The sequence below is a fragment of the Pristiophorus japonicus genome, chromosome 8 (genome assembly GCF_044704955.1).
Source record: "Pristiophorus japonicus isolate sPriJap1 chromosome 8, sPriJap1.hap1, whole genome shotgun sequence".
NCBI classification, from domain to species: Eukaryota; Metazoa; Chordata; class Chondrichthyes; family Pristiophoridae; genus Pristiophorus; species Pristiophorus japonicus.
In genome coordinates, this window is record NC_091984.1 from 175912374 (window position 1) to 175926731 (window position 14358).

The 14358-nt window shown below is 45.9% G+C and overlaps 12 non-coding genes across 12 annotated transcripts; all 12 read right to left on the bottom strand.

Moving 5' to 3' along the window:
• Positions 1–475: 475 nt before the first annotated feature.
• trnal-cag (transfer RNA leucine (anticodon CAG)) lies at positions 476–557 on the bottom strand. The gene has a single exon. It is a non-coding gene; the product is annotated as a tRNA-Leu (tRNA).
• A 2027-nt stretch (positions 558–2584) lies between these two features.
• Positions 2585–2666, bottom strand: trnal-cag (transfer RNA leucine (anticodon CAG)). Its single transcript has one exon. It is a non-coding gene; the product is annotated as a tRNA-Leu (tRNA).
• Positions 2667–3639: 973 nt separating this feature from the next.
• Positions 3640–3721, bottom strand: trnal-cag (transfer RNA leucine (anticodon CAG)). Its single transcript has one exon. It is a non-coding gene; the product is annotated as a tRNA-Leu (tRNA).
• A 972-nt stretch (positions 3722–4693) lies between these two features.
• On the bottom strand, positions 4694–4775 carry trnal-cag (transfer RNA leucine (anticodon CAG)). The gene has a single exon. It is a non-coding gene; the product is annotated as a tRNA-Leu (tRNA).
• A 973-nt stretch (positions 4776–5748) lies between these two features.
• trnal-cag (transfer RNA leucine (anticodon CAG)) lies at positions 5749–5830 on the bottom strand. The gene has a single exon. It is a non-coding gene; the product is annotated as a tRNA-Leu (tRNA).
• A 972-nt stretch (positions 5831–6802) lies between these two features.
• On the bottom strand, positions 6803–6884 carry trnal-cag (transfer RNA leucine (anticodon CAG)). The gene has a single exon. It is a non-coding gene; the product is annotated as a tRNA-Leu (tRNA).
• A 973-nt stretch (positions 6885–7857) lies between these two features.
• Positions 7858–7939, bottom strand: trnal-cag (transfer RNA leucine (anticodon CAG)). Its single transcript has one exon. It is a non-coding gene; the product is annotated as a tRNA-Leu (tRNA).
• Positions 7940–9966: 2027 nt separating this feature from the next.
• Positions 9967–10048, bottom strand: trnal-cag (transfer RNA leucine (anticodon CAG)). The gene has a single exon. It is a non-coding gene; the product is annotated as a tRNA-Leu (tRNA).
• Positions 10049–11021: 973 nt separating this feature from the next.
• Positions 11022–11103, bottom strand: trnal-cag (transfer RNA leucine (anticodon CAG)). Its single transcript has one exon. It is a non-coding gene; the product is annotated as a tRNA-Leu (tRNA).
• Positions 11104–12076: 973 nt separating this feature from the next.
• On the bottom strand, positions 12077–12158 carry trnal-cag (transfer RNA leucine (anticodon CAG)). The gene has a single exon. It is a non-coding gene; the product is annotated as a tRNA-Leu (tRNA).
• Positions 12159–13131: 973 nt separating this feature from the next.
• Positions 13132–13213, bottom strand: trnal-cag (transfer RNA leucine (anticodon CAG)). The gene has a single exon. It is a non-coding gene; the product is annotated as a tRNA-Leu (tRNA).
• A 973-nt stretch (positions 13214–14186) lies between these two features.
• Positions 14187–14268, bottom strand: trnal-cag (transfer RNA leucine (anticodon CAG)). The gene has a single exon. It is a non-coding gene; the product is annotated as a tRNA-Leu (tRNA).
• Between the last annotated feature and the right edge of the window lie 90 nt (positions 14269–14358).

Below are 14358 nucleotides of genomic sequence, written 5' to 3' on the forward strand. Positions count from 1 at the left end.
TTAAGTGATGTCGTAACAATGTACGTGTTGTGTGATTGCACAGGAGGAAGGATTGTGATGCAACTCAGTAAATGTGCAGAATTGGAGCACGCTTTTCTGCAGTTACAGTCGGTTCATTGTCAGGGTGGCCGAGTGGTTCAAGGTGCCAAACTCAAAGACTGTAACCCTTACCTTACCAAAGGTTGGTGTATTCTGGGACGTGGGTGCCAAGCCCACTTCTAGCGGCGTGGTTTCCAATCCCACTTCTGACATTTACTTTTTATCCACACAAATGCGGCCAGCGTGCAAAAAGCATGCTCAACTGGCCTTCAATTTTCAAGTGGTGACATCAAACTCTTCGATGGTATTGCCATTTGCCAACAAACTAAAGGCACCGCTCACAGTCCAACTACTTTTCCACACCAAAATGGCCCCATTGTGAAACAGGTGCCCATGCTTGTGCTGACAGAATGCAAGTGTTATGCAGGGAAAATTCTGGCAGCGGTGGGATTTGAACCCACGCCTCCGAAGAGACTGGAACCTGGATCCAGCGCCTTACACCGCTCGGCCACGCTACCACTGGAAGCAGCTTCTGTTCTGGAACGAGTGACCGTTGAGTGAAATGTGACTTTGCCACGCGGAAAATAATAATTAAGGCAATTAAAGTGGTAGACAGTAAACTCTCGAGAAACGATTTTGCAACATACCGGTCACAGGAACCTACGTATCCACAGGGCAACAACAGAAATTAGGTGCATGTTGGGACAAACCAGTTACAACATTCATTCAATATTTATTCCTATATCAACATCACTGACAAAAACAGATTATCTGGTCATGAACACATTGCTGTTTGTGGGATCGTGCTGTGTGCATACTGGCTGCGCCATTTCCCACATTACAACAGTGACTCACTTTAAAAATACTTCATTGGCTGTAAAGCGTTTTGGGACATGAAAGGCGCCAACACACTGCAGAAAATTTTACCCGATAGCTGGCAAAATGCGAGCTGTTGTGAGAAATACGTGTGTTGGTTGCATTGCAGGCATGATAAACTTAATGACTGGCGCTGCCTGTTAAGTGATGTCGTAACAATGTACGTGTTGTGTGATTGCACAGGAGGAAGGATTGTGATGCAACTCAGTAAATGTGCAGAATTGGAGCACGCTTTTCTGCAGTTACAGTCGGTTATTGTCAGGGTGGCCGAGTGGTTTAAGGTGCCAAACTCAAAGACTGTAACCCTTACCTTACCAAAGGTTGGTGTATTCTGGGACGTGGGTGCCAAGCCCACTTCTAGCGGCGTGGTTTCCAATCCCACTTCTGACATTTACTTTTTATCCACACAAATGCGGCCAGCGTGCAAAAAGCATGCTCAACTGGCCTTCAATTTTCAAGTGGTGACATCAAACTCTTCGATGGTTTTGCCATTTGCCAACAAACTAAAGGCACCGCTCACAGTCCAACTACTTTTCCACACCAAAATGGCCCCATTGTGAAACAGGTGCCCATGCTTGTGCTGACAGAATGCAAGTGTTACGCAGGGAAAATTGTGGCAGCGGTGGGATTTGAACCCACGCCTCCGAAGAGACTGGAACCTGGATCCAGCTCCTTAGACCGCTCTGCCACGCTACCACTGGAAGCAGCTTCTGTTCTGGAACGAGTGACCGTTGAGTGAAATGTGACTTTGCCATGCGGAAAATAATAATTAAGGCAATTAAAGTGGTAGACAGTAAACTCTCGAGAAACGATTTTGCAACATACCGGTCACAGGAACCTACGTATCCACAGGGCAACAACAGAAATTAGGTGCATGTTGGGACAAACCAGTTACAACATTCATTCAATATTTATTCCTATATCAACATCACTGACAAAAACAGATTATCTGGTCATGAACACATTGCTGTTTGTGGGATCGTGCTGTGTGCATACTGGCTGCGCCATTTCCCACATTACAACAGTGACTCACTTTAAAAATACTTCATTGGCTGTAAAGCGTTTTGGGACATGAAAGGCGCCAACACACTGCAGAAAATTTTACCCGATAGCTGGCAAAATGCGAGCTGTTGTGAGAAATACGTGTGTTGGTTGCATTGCAGGCATGATAAACTTAATGACTGGCGCTGCCTGTTAAGTGATGTCGTAACAATGTACGTGTTGTGTGATTGCACAGGAGGAAGGATTGTGATGCAACTCAGTAAATGTGCAGAATTGGAGCACGCTTTTCTGCAGTTACAGTCGGTTCATTGTCAGGGTGGCCGAGTGGTTCAAGGTGCCAAACTCAAAGACTGTAACCCTTACCTTACCAAAGGTTGGTGTTTTCTGGGACGTGGGTGCCAAGCCCACTTCTAGCGGCGTGGTTTCCAATCCCACTTCTGACATTTACTTTTTATCCACACAAATGCGGCCAGCGTGCAAAAAGCATGCTCAACTGGCCTTCAATTTTCAAGTGGTGACATCAAACTCTTCGATGGTATTGCCATTTGCCAACAAACTAAAGGCACCGCTCACAGTCCAACTACTTTTCCACACCAAAATGGCCCCATTGTGAAACAGGTGCCCATGCTTGTGCTGACAGAATGCAAGTGTTACGCAGGGAAAATTCTGGCAGCGGTGGGATTTGAACCCACGCCTCCGAAGAGACTGGAACCTGGATCCAGCGCCTTAGACCGCTCGGCCACGCTACCACTGGAAGCAGCTTCTGTTCTGGAACGAGTGACCGTTGAGTGAAATGTGACTTTGCCATGCGGAAAATAATAATTAAGGCAATTAAAGTGGTAGACAGTAAACTCTCGAGAAACGATTTTGCAACATACCGGTCACAGGAACCTACGTATCCACAGGGCAACAACAGAAATTAGGTGCATGTTGGGACAAACCAGTTACAACATTCATTCAATATTTATTCCTATATCAACATCACTGACAAAAACAGATTATCTGGTCATGAACACATTGCTGTTTGTGGGATCGTGCTGTGTGCATACTGGCTGCGCCATTTCCCACATTACAACAGTGACTCACTTTAAAAATACTTCATTGGCTGTAAAGCGTTTTGGGACATGAAAGGCGCCAACACACTGCAGAAAATTTTACCCGATAGCTGGCAAAATGCGAGCTGTTGTGAGAAATACGTGTGTTGGTTGCATTGCAGGCATGATAAACTTAATGACTGGCGCTGCCTGTTAAGTGATGTCGTAACAATGTACGTGTTGTGTGATTGCACAGGAGGAAGGATTGTGATGCAACTCAGTAAATGTGCAGAATTGGAGCACGCTTTTCTGCAGTTACAGTCGGTTCATTGTCAGGGTGGCCGAGTGGTTCAAGGTGCCAAACTCAAAGACTGTAACCCTTACCTTACCAAAGGTTGGTGTATTCTGGGACGTGGGTGCCAAGCCCACTTCTAGCGGCGTGGTTTCCAATCCCACTTCTGAAATTTACTTTTTATCCACACAAATGCGGCCAGCGTGCAAAAAGCATGCTCAACTGGCCTTCAATTTTCAAGTGGTGACATCAAACTCTTCGATGGTATTGCCATTTGCCAACAAACTAAAGGCACCGCTCACAGTCCAACTACTTTTCCACACCAAAATGGCCCCATTGTGAAACAGGTGCCCATGCTTGTGCTGACAGAATGCAAGTGTTATGCAGGGAAAATTCTGGCAGCGGTGGGATTTGAACCCACGCCTCCGAAGAGACTGGAACCTGGATCCAGCGCCTTAGACCGCTCGGCCACGCTACCACTGGAAGCAGCTTCTGTTCTGGAACGAGTGACCGTTGAGTGAAATGTGACTTTGCCACGCGGAAAATAATAATTAAGGCAATTAAAGTGGTAGACAGTAAACTCTCGAGAAACGATTTTGCAACATACCGGTCACAGGAACCTACGTATCCACAGGGCAACAACAGAAATTAGGTGCATGTTGGGACAAACCAGTTACAACATTCATTCAATATTTATTCCTATATCAACATCACTGACAAAAACAGATTATCTGGTCATGAACACATTGCTGTTTGTGGGATCGTGCTGTGTGCATACTGGCTGCGCCATTTCCCACATTACAACAGTGACTCACTTTAAAAATACTTCATTGGCTGTAAAGCGTTTTGGGACATGAAAGGCGCCAACACACTGCAGAAAATTTTACCCGATAGCTGGCAAAATGCGAGCTGTTGTGAGAAATACGTGTGTTGGTTGCATTGCAGGCATGATAAACTTAATGACTGGCGCTGCCTGTTAAGTGATGTCGTAACAATGTACGTGTTGTGTGATTGCACAGGAGGAAGGATTGTGATGCAACTCAGTAAATGTGCAGAATTGGAGCACGCTTTTCTGCAGTTACAGTCGGTTATTGTCAGGGTGGCCGAGTGGTTTAAGGTGCCAAACTCAAAGACTGTAACCCTTACCTTACCAAAGGTTGGTGTATTCTGGGACGTGGGTGCCAAGCCCACTTCTAGCGGCGTGGTTTCCAATCCCACTTCTGACATTTACTTTTTATCCACACAAATGCGGCCAGCGTGCAAAAAGCATGCTCAACTGGCCTTCAATTTTCAAGTGGTGACATCAAACTCTTCGATGGTTTTGCCATTTGCCAACAAACTAAAGGCACCGCTCACAGTCCAACTACTTTTCCACACCAAAATGGCCCCATTGTGAAACAGGTGCCCATGCTTGTGCTGACAGAATGCAAGTGTTACGCAGGGAAAATTCTGGCAGCGGTGGGATTTGAACCCACGCCTCCGAAGAGACTGGAACCTGGATCCAGCGCCTTAGACCGCTCGGCCACGCTACTACTGGAAGCAGCTTCTGTTCTGGAACGAGTGACCGTTGAGTGAAATGTGACTTTGCCATGCGGAAAATAATAATTAAGGCAATTAAAGTGGTAGACAGTAAACTCTCGAGAAACGATTTTGCAACATACCGGTCACAGGAACCTACGTATCCACAGGGCAACAACAGAAATTAGGTGCATGTTGGGACAAACCAGTTACAACATTCATTCAATATTTATTCCTATATCAACATCACTGACAAAAACAGATTATCTGGTCATGAACACATTGCTGTTTGTGGGATCGTGCTGTGTGCATACTGGCTGCGCCATTTCCCACATTACAACAGTGACTCACTTTAAAAATACTTCATTGGCTGTAAAGCGTTTTGGGACATGAAAGGCGCCAACACACTGCAGAAAATTTTACCCGATAGCTGGCAAAATGCGAGCTGTTGTGAGAAATACGTGTGTTGGTTGCATTGCAGGCATGATAAACTTAATGACTGGCGCTGCCTGTTAAGTGATGTCGTAACAATGTACGTGTTGTGTGATTGCACAGGAGGAAGGATTGTGATGCAACTCAGTAAATGTGCAGAATTGGAGCACGCTTTTCTGCAGTTACAGTCGGTTCATTGTCAGGGTGGCCGAGTGGTTCAAGGTGCCAAACTCAAAGACTGTAACCCTTACCTTACCAAAGGTTGGTGTATTCTGGGACGTGGGTGCCAAGCCCACTTCTAGCGGCGTGGTTTCCAATCCCACTTCTGACATTTACTTTTTATCCACACAAATGCGGCCAGCGTGCAAAAAGCATGCTCAACTGGCCTTCAATTTTCAAGTGGTGACATCAAACTCTTCGATGGTTTTGCCATTTGCCAACAAACTAAAGGCACCGCTCACAGTCCAACTACTTTTCCACACCAAAATGGCCCCATTGTGAAACAGGTGCCCATGCTTGTGCTGACAGAATGCAAGTGTTATGCAGGGAAAATTCTGGCAGCGGTGGGATTTGAACCCACGCCTCCGAAGAGACTGGAACCTGGATCCAGCGCCTTAGACCGCTCGGCCACGCTACCACTGGAAGCAGCTTCTGTTCTGGAACGAGTGACCGTTGAGTGAAATGTGACTTTGCCACGCGGAAAATAATAATTAAGGCAATTAAAGTGGTAGACAGTAAACTCTCGAGAAACGATTTTGCAACATACCGGTCACAGGAACCTACGTATCCACAGGGCAACAACAGAAATTAGGTGCATGTTGGGACAAACCAGTTACAACATTCATTCAATATTTATTCCTATATCAACATCACTGACAAAAACAGATTATCTGGTCATGAACACATTGCTGTTTGTGGGATCGTGCTGTGTGCATACTGGCTGCGCCATTTCCCACATTACAACAGTGACTCACTTTAAAAATACTTCATTGGCTGTAAAGCGTTTTGGGACATGAAAGGCGCCAACACACTGCAGAAAATTTTACCCGATAGCTGGCAAAATGCGAGCTGTTGTGAGAAATACGTGTGTTGGTTGCATTGCAGGCATGATAAACTTAATGACTGGCGCTGCCTGTTAAGTGATGTCGTAACAATGTACGTGTTGTGTGATTGCACAGGAGGAAGGATTGTGATGCAACTCAGTAAATGTGCAGAATTGGAGCACGCTTTTCTGCAGTTACAGTCGGTTATTGTCAGGGTGGCCGAGTGGTTTAAGGTGCCAAACTCAAAGACTGTAACCCTTACCTTACCAAAGGTTGGTGTATTCTGGGACGTGGGTGCCAAGCCCACTTCTAGCGGCGTGGTTTCCAATCCCACTTCTGACATTTACTTTTTATCCACACAAATGCGGCCAGCGTGCAAAAAGCATGCTCAACTGGCCTTCAATTTTCAAGTGGTGACATCAAACTCTTCGATGGTTTTGCCATTTGCCAACAAACTAAAGGCACCGCTCACAGTCCAACTACTTTTCCACACCAAAATGGCCCCATTGTGAAACAGGTGCCCATGCTTGTGCTGACAGAATGCAAGTGTTACGCAGGGAAAATTCTGGCAGCGGTGGGATTTGAACCCACGCCTCCGAAGAGACTGGAACCTGGATCCAGCGCCTTAGACCGCTCGGCCACGCTACTACTGGAAGCAGCTTCTGTTCTGGAACGAGTGACCGTTGAGTGAAATGTGACTTTGCCATGCGGAAAATAATAATTAAGGCAATTAAAGTGGTAGACAGTAAACTCTCGAGAAACGATTTTGCAACATACCGGTCACAGGAACCTACGTATCCACAGGGCAACAACAGAAATTAGGTGCATGTTGGGACAAACCAGTTACAACATTCATTCAATATTTATTCCTATATCAACATCACTGACAAAAACAGATTATCTGGTCATGAACACATTGCTGTTTGTGGGATCGTGCTGTGTGCATACTGGCTGCGCCATTTCCCACATTACAACAGTGACTCACTTTAAAAATACTTCATTGGCTGTAAAGCGTTTTGGGACATGAAAGGCGCCAACACACTGCAGAAAATTTTACCCGATAGCTGGCAAAATGCGAGCTGTTGTGAGAAATACGTGTGTTGGTTGCATTGCAGGCATGATAAACTTAATGACTGGCGCTGCCTGTTAAGTGATGTCGTAACAATGTACGTGTTGTGTGATTGCACAGGAGGAAGGATTGTGATGCAACTCAGTAAATGTGCAGAATTGGAGCACGCTTTTCTGCAGTTACAGTCGGTTCATTGTCAGGGTGGCCGAGTGGTTCAAGGTGCCAAACTCAAAGACTGTAACCCTTACCTTACCAAAGGTTGGTGTATTCTGGGACGTGGGTGCCAAGCCCACTTCTAGCGGCGTGGTTTCCAATCCCACTTCTGACATTTACTTTTTATCCACACAAATGCGGCCAGCGTGCAAAAAGCATGCTCAACTGGCCTTCAATTTTCAAGTGGTGACATCAAACTCTTCGATGGTATTGCCATTTGCCAACAAACTAAAGGCACCGCTCACAGTCCAACTACTTTTCCACACCAAAATGGCCCCATTGTGAAACAGGTGCCCATGCTTGTGCTGACAGAATGCAAGTGTTATGCAGGGAAAATTCTGGCAGCGGTGGGATTTGAACCCACGCCTCCGAAGAGACTGGAACCTGGATCCAGCGCCTTACACCGCTCGGCCACGCTACCACTGGAAGCAGCTTCTGTTCTGGAACGAGTGACCGTTGAGTGAAATGTGACTTTGCCACGCGGAAAATAATAATTAAGGCAATTAAAGTGGTAGACAGTAAACTCTCGAGAAACGATTTTGCAACATACCGGTCACAGGAACCTACGTATCCACAGGGCAACAACAGAAATTAGGTGCATGTTGGGACAAACCAGTTACAACATTCATTCAATATTTATTCCTATATCAACATCACTGACAAAAACAGATTATCTGGTCATGAACACATTGCTGTTTGTGGGATCGTGCTGTGTGCATACTGGCTGCGCCATTTCCCACATTACAACAGTGACTCACTTTAAAAATACTTCATTGGCTGTAAAGCGTTTTGGGACATGAAAGGCGCCAACACACTGCAGAAAATTTTACCCGATAGCTGGCAAAATGCGAGCTGTTGTGAGAAATACGTGTGTTGGTTGCATTGCAGGCATGATAAACTTAATGACTGGCGCTGCCTGTTAAGTGATGTCGTAACAATGTACGTGTTGTGTGATTGCACAGGAGGAAGGATTGTGATGCAACTCAGTAAATGTGCAGAATTGGAGCACGCTTTTCTGCAGTTACAGTCGGTTATTGTCAGGGTGGCCGAGTGGTTTAAGGTGCCAAACTCAAAGACTGTAACCCTTACCTTACCAAAGGTTGGTGTATTCTGGGACGTGGGTGCCAAGCCCACTTCTAGCGGCGTGGTTTCCAATCCCACTTCTGACATTTACTTTTTATCCACACAAATGCGGCCAGCGTGCAAAAAGCATGCTCAACTGGCCTTCAATTTTCAAGTGGTGACATCAAACTCTTCGATGGTTTTGCCATTTGCCAACAAACTAAAGGCACCGCTCACAGTCCAACTACTTTTCCACACCAAAATGGCCCCATTGTGAAACAGGTGCCCATGCTTGTGCTGACAGAATGCAAGTGTTACGCAGGGAAAATTGTGGCAGCGGTGGGATTTGAACCCACGCCTCCGAAGAGACTGGAACCTGGATCCAGCTCCTTAGACCGCTCTGCCACGCTACCACTGGAAGCAGCTTCTGTTCTGGAACGAGTGACCGTTGAGTGAAATGTGACTTTGCCATGCGGAAAATAATAATTAAGGCAATTAAAGTGGTAGACAGTAAACTCTCGAGAAACGATTTTGCAACATACCGGTCACAGGAACCTACGTATCCACAGGGCAACAACAGAAATTAGGTGCATGTTGGGACAAACCAGTTACAACATTCATTCAATATTTATTCCTATATCAACATCACTGACAAAAACAGATTATCTGGTCATGAACACATTGCTGTTTGTGGGATCGTGCTGTGTGCATACTGGCTGCGCCATTTCCCACATTACAACAGTGACTCACTTTAAAAATACTTCATTGGCTGTAAAGCGTTTTGGGACATGAAAGGCGCCAACACACTGCAGAAAATTTTACCCGATAGCTGGCAAAATGCGAGCTGTTGTGAGAAATACGTGTGTTGGTTGCATTGCAGGCATGATAAACTTGATGACTGGCGCTGCTTGTTAAGTGATGTCGTAACAATGTACGTGTTGTGTGATTGCACAGGAGGAAGGATTGTGATGCAACTCAGTAAATGTGCAGAATTGGAGCACGCTTTTCTGCAGTTACAGTCGGTTCATTGTCAGGGTGGCCGAGTGGTTCAAGGTGCCAAACTCAAAGACTGTAACCCTTACCTTACCAAAGGTTGGTGTTTTCTGGGACGTGGGTGCCAAGCCCACTTCTAGCGGCGTGGTTTCCAATCCCACTTCTGACATTTACTTTTTATCCACACAAATGCGGCCAGCGTGCAAAAAGCATGCTCAACTGGCCTTCAATTTTCAAGTGGTGACATCAAACTCTTCGATGGTTTTGCCATTTGCCAACAAACTAAAGGCACCGCTCACAGTCCAACTACTTTTCCACACCAAAATGGCCCCATTGTGAAACAGGTGCCCATGCTTGTGCTGACAGAATGCAAGTGTTACGCAGGGAAAATTGTGGCAGCGGTGGGATTTGAACCCACGCCTCCGAAGAGACTGGAACCTGGATCCAGCGCCTTAGACCGCTCGGCCACGCTACCACTGGAAGCAGCTTCTGTTCTGGAACGAGTGACCGTTGAGTGAAATGTGACTTTGCCATGCGGAAAATAATAATTAAGGCAATTAAAGTGGTAGACAGTAAACTCTCGAGAAACGATTTTGCAACATACCGGTCACAGGAACCTACGTATCCACAGGGCAACAACAGAAATTAGGTGCATGTTGGGACAAACCAGTTACAACATTCATTCAATATTTATTCCTATATCAACATCACTGACAAAAACAGATTATCTGGTCATGAACACATTGCTGTTTGTGGGATCGTGCTGTGTGCATACTGGCTGCGCCATTTCCCACATTACAACAGTGACTCACTTTAAAAATACTTCATTGGCTGTAAAGCGTTTTGGGACATGAAAGGCGCCAACACACTGCAGAAAATTTTACCCGATAGCTGGCAAAATGCGAGCTGTTGTGAGAAATACGTGTGTTGGTTGCATTGCAGGCATGATAAACTTAATGACTGGCGCTGCTTGTTAAGTGATGTCGTAACAATGTACGTGTTGTGTGATTGCACAGGAGGAAGGATTGTGATGCAACTCAGTAAATGTGCAGAATTGGAGCACGCTTTTCTGCAGTTTCAGTCGGTTCATTGTCAGGGTGGCCGAGTGGTTCAAGGTGCCAAACTCAAAGACTGTAACCCTTACCTTACCAAAGGTTGGTGTTTTCTGGGACGTGGGTGCCAAGCCCACTTCTAGCGGCGTGGTTTCCAATCCCACTTCTGACATTTACTTTTTATCCACACAAATGCGGCCAGCGTGCAAAAAGCATGCTCAACTGGCCTTCAATTTTCAAGTGGTGACATCAAACTCTTCGATGGTTTTGCCATTTGCCAACAAACTAAAGGCACCGCTCACAGTCCAACTACTTTTCCACACCAAAATGGCCCCATTGTGAAACAGGTGCCCATGCTTGTGCTGACAGAATGCAAGTGTTACGCAGGGAAAATTGTGGCAGCGGTGGGATTTGAACCCACGCCTCCGAAGAGACTGGAACCTGGATCCAGCGCCTTAGACCGCTCGGCCACGCTACCACTGGAAGCAGCTTCTGTTCTGGAACGAGTGACCGTTGAGTGAAATGTGACTTTGCCATGCGGAAAATAATAATTAAGGCAATTAAAGTGGTAGACAGTAAACTCTCGAGAAACGATTTTGCAACATACCGGTCACAGGAACCTACGTATCCACAGGGCAACAACAGAAATTAGGTGCATGTTGGGACAAACCAGTTACAACATTCATTCAATATTTATTCCTATATCAACATCACTGACAAAAACAGATTATCTGGTCATGAACACATTGCTGTTTGTGGGATCGTGCTGTGTGCATACTGGCTGCGCCATTTCCCACATTACAACAGTGACTCACTTTAAAAATACTTCATTGGCTGTAAAGCGTTTTGGGACATGAAAGGCGCCAACACACTGCAGAAAATTTTACCCGATAGCTGGCAAAATGCGAGCTGTTGTGAGAAATACGTGTGTTGGTTGCATTGCAGGCATGATAAACTTAATGACTGGCGCTGCCTGTTAAGTGATGTCGTAACAATGTACGTGTTGTGTGATTGCACAGGAGGAAGGATTGTGATGCAACTCAGTAAATGTGCAGAATTGGAGCACGCTTTTCTGCAGTTACAGTCGGTTCATTGTCAGGGTGGCCGAGTGGTTCAAGGTGCCAAACTCAAAGACTGTAACCCTTACCTTACCAAAGGTTGGTGTATTCTGGGACGTGGGTGCCAAGCCCACTTCTAGCGGCGTGGTTTCCAATCCCACTTCTGACATTTACTTTTTATCCACACAAATGCGGCCAGCGTGCAAAAAGCATGCTCAACTGGCCTTCAATTTTCAAGTGGTGACATCAAACTCTTCGATGGTATTGCCATTTGCCAACAAACTAAAGGCACCGCTCACAGTCCAACTACTTTTCCACACCAAAATGGCCCCATTGTGAAACAGGTGCCCATGATTGTGCTGACAGAATGCAAGTGTTACGCAGGGAAAATTCTGGCAGCGGTGGGATTTGAACCCACGCCTCCGAAGAGACTGGAACCTGGATCCAGCGCCTTAGACCGCTCGGCCACGCTACCACTGGAAGCAGCTTCTGTTCTGGAACGAGTGACCGTTGAGTGAAATGTGACTTTGCCATGCGGAAAATAATAATTAAGGCAATTAAAGTGGTAGACAGTAAACTCTCGAGAAACGATTTTGCAACATACCGGTCACAGGAACCTACGTATCCACAGGGCAACAACAGAAATTAGGTGCATGTTGGGACAAACCAGTTACAACATTCATTCAATATTTATTCCTATATCAACATCACTGACAAAAACAGATTATCTGGTCATGAACACATTGCTGTTTGTGGGATCGTGCTGTGTGCATACTGGCTGCGCCATTTCCCACATTACAACAGTGACTCACTTTAAAAATACTTCATTGGCTGTAAAGCGTTTTGGGACATGAAAGGCGCCAACACACTGCAGAAAATTTTACCCGATAGCTGGCAAAATGCGAGCTGTTGTGAGAAATACGTGTGTTGGTTGCATTGCAGGCATGATAAACTTAATGACTGGCGCTGCCTGTTAAGTGATGTCGTAACAATGTACGTGTTGTGTGATTGCACAGGAGGAAGGATTGTGATGCAACTCAGTAAATGTGCAGAATTGGAGCACGCTTTTCTGCAGTTACAGTCGGTTCATTGTCAGGGTGGCCGAGTGGTTCAAGGTGCCAAACTCAAAGACTGTAACCCTTACCTTACCAAAGGTTGGTGTATTCTGGGACGTGGGTGCCAAGCCCACTTCTAGCGGCGTGGTTTCCAATCCCACTTCTGACATTTACTTTTTATCCACACAAATGCGGCCAGCGTGCAAAAAGCATGCTCAACTGGCCTTCAATTTTCAAGTGGTGACATCAAACTCTTCGATGGTATTGCCATTTGCCAACAAACTAAAGGCACCGCTCACAGTCCAACTACTTTTCCACACCAAAATGGCCCCATTGTGAAACAGGTGCCCATGATTGTGCTGACAGAATGCAAGTGTTACGCAGGGAAAATTCTGGCAGCGGTGGGATTTGAACCCACGCCTCCGAAGAGACTGGAACCTGGATCCAGCGCCTTAGACCGCTCGGCCACGCTACCACTGGAAGCAGCTTCTGTTCTGGAACGAGTGACCGTTGAGTGAAATGTGACTTTGCCATGCGGAAAATAATAATTAAGGCAATTAAAGTGGTAGACAGTAAACTCTCGAGAAACGATTTTGCAACATACCGGTCACAGGAACCTACGTATCCACAGGGCAACAACAGAAATTAGGTGCATGTTGGGACAAACCAGTTACAACATTCATTCAATATTTATTCCTATATCAACATCACTGACAAAAACAGATTATCTGGTCATGAACACATTGCTGTTTGTGGGATCGTGCTGTGTGCATACTGGCTGCGCCATTTCCCACATTACAACAGTGACTCACTTTAAAAATACTTCATTGGCTGTAAAGCGTTTTGGGACATGAAAGGCGCCAACACACTGCAGAAAATTTTACCCGATAGCTGGCAAAATGCGAGCTGTTGTGAGAAATACGTGTGTTGGTTGCATTGCAGGCATGATAAACTTAATGACTGGCGCTGCTTGTTAAGTGATGTCGTAACAATGTACGTGTTGTGTGATTGCACAGGAGGAAGGATTGTGATGCAACTCAGTAAATGTGCAGAATTGGAGCATGCTTTTCTGCAGTTACAGTCGGTTCATTGTCAGGGTGGCCGAGTGGTTCAAGGTGCCAAACTCAAAGACTGTAACCCTTACCTTACCAAAGGTTGGTGTTTTCTGGGACGTGGGTGCCAAGCCCACTTCTAGCGGCGTGGTTTCCAATCCCACTTCTGACATTTACTTTTTATCCACACAAATGCGGCCAGCGTGCAAAAAGCATGCTCAACTGGCCTTCAATTTTCAAGTGGTGACATCAAACTCTTCGATGGTTTTGCCATTTGCCAACAAACTAAAGGCACCGCTCACAGTCCAACTACTTTTCCACACCAAAATGGCCCCATTGTGAAACAGGTGCCCATGCTTGTGCTGACAGAATGCAAGTGTTACGCAGGGAAAATTGTGGCAGCGGTGGGATTTGAACCCACGCCTCCGAAGAGACTGGAACCTGGATCCAGCACCTTAGACCGCTCGGCCACGCTACCACTGGAAGCAGCTTCTGTTCTGGAACGAGTGACCGTTGAGTGAAATGTGACTTTGCCATGCGGAAAATAATAATTAAGGCAATTAAAGTG